The sequence below is a fragment of the Petaurus breviceps genome, unplaced genomic scaffold (genome assembly GCF_028583685.1).
Source record: "Petaurus breviceps papuanus isolate PSGF00001 unplaced genomic scaffold, PetGlider_PUasm1.0 91133, whole genome shotgun sequence".
In the NCBI taxonomy this organism is placed as follows: Eukaryota; Metazoa; Chordata; class Mammalia; order Diprotodontia; family Petauridae; genus Petaurus; species Petaurus breviceps.
The window spans coordinates 69,344,393-69,349,644 of record NW_027187419.1 but is presented as its reverse complement, the minus strand read 5'-3'; positions in this window follow the sequence as shown (position 1 = coordinate 69,349,644).

The following is a 5,252-nucleotide window of genomic DNA, read 5'->3' as shown; positions in this document are numbered from 1 at the left end:
AGGCCTCAGATACTTAATACCTACACAAAATAACTGGCTGTGTAACCTTGAGCAAATTACTTAACCCCAATTGCTTTAAAAAAAAAAAGGAAGTTATCCTGTCTAATTCCTGCAGTGTGAACCTGGCTACAGTCCTACTAGTAGCAAGAGGCCCAGCAAAGAGAACATAATTACACAGGGGAAAAAATTCCTCTTACCTTCATTCTGTCACTTCTCCAGTTATCACCGATGTGGTACACTTCTTTCCCCTCCCAGAATACAAATATAATCTCATGTGACCCATAAATAGTTGATAGCCTGGTACACAGCCTGCTCATCCTTCTTCCTGAGGAAGTACATGGTCTTTAAATAGCCATCCAAGAAAAGACAAGGGATCCCTGTAGCCAGATGCTAAAGACACCAGGTACTACTTATTAAAAATTCACCTTCCCTCTTTAATATGGCAATAGTAATTACTGATAATCACAGTGTATAGAAAACATATGTTCAGAGAAACCAAAGAAATAGAAATCTGATTTTTGTTCTTGAGCTTGTAGTTAATAGTAGCTGAGACAGAAAAAATCTATACCTAGAAGTACAAATAAATGTAAACTAATATAGCTAGAGAGAGTCAAGAAGTTCGTGCAAAAAACTTTTATAATTGATGAGATGATAGTGGTTTCATATTTTCTCATGTTTTTTTCCAATTTTATCCTTAAATGACCCTGGAATATCTTTACTTAGTTGGATTCTTGCCAAGATTCCTTTAAACTTGCTTTTTCACCATTCTCTGGTGTTCTATAAGGCAATACCATTCATAATTTCCCACTATTTTCCTTCTCCACAAGATTTTATAAACACTCCTATTTGTAAACTAGTGTTACCTTTGGTTACAATGTCTTTCAAAGTTGAAAGAAGAACAAGTGTTTACCAGCTGAAGCAGTTTCTAGTCTCTTTTGGCATCCTTGTTGTGGTGAATTTTTTATGTTGGTTTAACTTCCTTAGGAAATAATGTTAGTCTATGTTAATTTCTGTCCTTTATAATTTCCCTTTTTTTAGAGTCATCAGCTTATTATATGTAATATATATTATTATTATATATAATATATATAAACCCAGCTCAGGTTGGGGTTGCCTCAGTTGTTTGCAGTAACTCCTCATTTTTATCCTTACTTCTAGTTTGGTATTGATTTTGATCTTTAATAAGTCAATGGTCTGACTATACATAGAGAGTTGATTTGAAAATAACTCCTATATTGCTAACCAGTCATCTTCTATATAATATAATTAATTTAGTTTTCATTTGAGATGTTATTCCATGCTTCCAGGTCCAGAACAATCCCTAACATACCCCCCAAGAAAAAGTGCCTTTGAATTTTAAGCCCCATTCATCTGTTTTCATGAATTTCAAATTAAAGCATTTTTGTAAAACCATTTCTTTTAATGGACTTTGCAGTCACAGAAGAAAGTGATCCTTTCCCCCTCTCTATGCTTTATCCTCTTGATAACTGAAGGAAACCATTTGTCAAACAAATATGAAATCCAAATCTTATATTTTTCAAGAACATCTACTCCAGACAATAATTTCAAAGTAGCTTTGTTTTTACTTCTAGAGAAGCTATTAAAAGCTGTTTTTTCTTGCAAAGATGTGTTGTTGAATAATAAGGTAGAATTTTGAAGTGGCCACTGAAGAAATTTGAACTTCTTTTCCCCCAAGATTTGAGTCTGGCCTATTCCTATTGCTCCCAGGGTTGAATAGAGCACTGCATTAAAACCTACTAAAGTTTTCTATTTGAACCTCCTATTTTTATTCAGATATTACTCTTTAAAAATACATAATAGTGTCCCACAGTGGTCTTCAAGGAAATTAGAGATGACCACATAACAAAACCTTCCTACCCTGTCACAGAGAAGCCAGATTATAATATTGAGAAGATGTAGAGAAAAGAAACCTCTATATCACCACATATAGAGAAAAAAATAATTCTCAAAATTTTAGTTGACCCAGCTTCTTCTATACATGTGAAACATTAAACAAAAGGAAGGCTAAATTAAGATTTTTTTATTCAGACTGCCTTTAGGGAGGGTTTTTTCCCCTAAATTGATGCCTTATTGTTTTTCCATTGTCTCCACGCATTGCATTTTTCTTCCACAAAATATTATTTATCAATAGATTGAATAAATTTAATAAAGGTTCTGGAATTATGTTGAATTATCACCTTTTTTTTCTTCTTTACAACACTAAATCAAAGGAGCACGCAATGTTTCCATACATTATCCAAAACATTGGATGTTTTTTTTAAAAAATTGCAATTTTGTCTTAATCAGGTACCTCTTCCCTATAAATGCTCATGCCCTGAACATTCATGTACTTCCAGCTTGGTTATGTTAATAATTTTGAAATGTTAATTATTGAACTTGAAAAGCAAAAGCAAATAAAACAAAAAAAAAACCCTACAAGTAAACTAAATATCCTTGATACTCTTAAGAAATAAACGAATGCATGTTCATGAGAACTATATCATTTGAAGGTCACCAACTAATACAAAATAAGAGTTTTTATTCATGTTGTAAAATTTTAAAATTTTTGTAAGGATTTAATTAATCCTAAATAAACTAGGGAAGAGATAAAACAATTTGCATTTTGATTGTTTAAACCCACATATTTTCCTATATGTTAATTATCTGGTTTGGTGTCACCCTTCTTTTCACCTGGTTTACTCTTCAAAAACAGGAACCATATTTTTCTCTAAACCTTGTATCTCCCCCAGAAATCTACTGCAATGCTTTTTAGAAACTTAATAAATGTTTGTGGAATGAAGAGTGCTACCAAATGGAAGACAGTTTCATACAGTAGAACTTAAATGGAAATGATTTAAGATAGAATCAATCACCTTAAAGATACCCTTAAATAAAGCTGTTTTCCACATCAAAGATCTGAATAATGATGTTTGGAAGAATTTAAAAGTAGACATTTTTATAACTGATTGGCAATGTTTTAAAGTTGTGATATAATTAATTCATGTTATGTTGAAATGGCTAACACTTTCCTCAGAATGTACTACTCAGTGAGGCTATGTGAAATTATTCTCACTTTGGGTGAAAATTTTTCTGAGTTGTCTAAAATAGGGAATGAGGTCTAATGGCAAGGTTTGGAGTCAGAAAAAATGACTCAAGAGTGACTAACATGTCAAGCTTGACCTCACCTATTAGAATGGTCAGAAACCAATTGGCCATTTTGAGTGTTCCAAAATAGATCCGAGGTTCAAAGTCAGTTGGGAACTTTGTATTGGGTTTTGGAAATCAAAGTATATTTGTCAAGGGCCACTTCCTGGCACCAAAAAAGCAGCACAGAAATGTTCTGCAAGCTGCATAAAACCATTTGGATATAAGGAATTAGATTGCAATTCCTCCACACCATTTTATCAGGGAGGAAGGCAGAAGATGGAAAAGAAGAAATAGAGAGAAAGGAAAAGCCCAAAGAACCCTAAACTAGCCTTTGAGCTTCCAAAGATCAAATCACAAATGGATTTTTCCAATGAAAAAACTATGTCCTGGGTTTTGCTTAAAGTCATGGATATGATAGCTCAACCCCAAAACAAATATACAAATTCTTGTATTCTCCCAAAACATTTTAGTTATCAGAGAAGGAAAACTTAGACCTGGTTGGTTTAGGTTAGGAATACCTGCTAGCAGAAGTGACTCAGGCAGCATATTAAAGCAACTGAGGAAAAATCATAGTCAGCAGAGAGGGTGGAGGAACTACTTGAGGCAAAGTAGCAGATTAAAGTGTCAAACCTGGGGTAAGGAAGACTGAGATTGAATTCAGGTTACTAGTTGTATGGCTCTTTTTCTCCTAAAGCAAAGCCTTCAACCTTCACAAATAATCTGATTTCATCTCATCTTCTCTAACAGATTGCTCCTTCTATCATGTCTACATTTTCACTTATTTTCATCCTCTCCCAGTCTACTGGGTGCTTCCTACCTGCCTGCAAACATGCCCATATCCCCTTCATTCTCAAAAAAAACCCTCCTTTGATCCATCCATCCTCACCAGCTTTCATTCTACATCTCTCCTCCCTTTGTGGTTAAATTCTTTGAAAAGGCTACCTATAATCACTGCTTCTACTTCCTTTCTTCTCCCTCTCTTCTTAACCCTCTGTTGTCTGACTTCTGACTTCATCATTCAACTGAATTGAGAGCCTTTCTCTCACTCCACATCCTTCTTGACCTCTTGGCAGACTTTGCTCTTCTTCTTGATATTCTCTTCTCTATAGATTTCTGTGACACTGCTCTCTCTTGGTTCTTGTTCTGCCTATCCAATCGGTCCTTCTCAGTCTGCTTTGCTAGATTTTCCTTCAAGTCACACCCATTATTGATGGATGTTTCACAGAGCTCTAATTGGGCCCTTCTATTTTCTGCTTCTGTATAATTTCTCTTAATGATCTCATCAGTGTCCATGGATTTAATTTTCATCTCTATGGAGATAATTCCCAGATTTACCTATTTAGGCCTAATCTCTTTCCTAACCTCCAGACTTTCATCTCTAACTGCCTATTAGACATCTCAAACTGGATATCTCCATCAACATCTTAAACTCAACATGTCTAACACTTAAGTCATTTTCTTTTCCTTCAAACTTCCCCCTCTGAACTTCCTTAGAACTGTTGAAGGCACCATTATCCTCCCAATTACCCACTCACAATTTAGGCATTGTCTTCAAGTGCTCACTCTGTCACACCTCACTGCCCCATATCCAATCTATTTCCAAGTCCTGTCCATTTTACCTTTTTAACATCTCCCTTATATTTCCCTTTTTTTTCTAACAGTGCAGCCATTCTGATGCAGGCCTTTTCCACCCCATGCCCAAACTATTGAAATAGCCTTCTTGTTGGTCTCCGTGGCCAAGTCACTTTCCACTCTAGTACATCCTTTACTCAGTTGTCTAACTGATTTTCTTAAAGTTCAAGTCTGACCATGTCATCCCCTCCTTCTGTAAACTGCAGGGGTCCTCTATTATCCCCTAAACCAAAGATAAAATCCTTTGTTTGAATTAAAGTCTTTATTCATCTGCCTATTTACTACTTTTCCAGGCCTCTTATACCTTACTCCATTGCATGTATTCTTTGATGCAGTAACACTAGTCCCCTTGCTGTTTTTCAAAAAAGATATTGTATCTCCCAACTTTGGGTATCTTCGCTAACTGTCCCCCATGCATGTAATTCTTTTACTCCTCATCTCCAAACTAGGACAAGTCATTTAATAGCATTTTC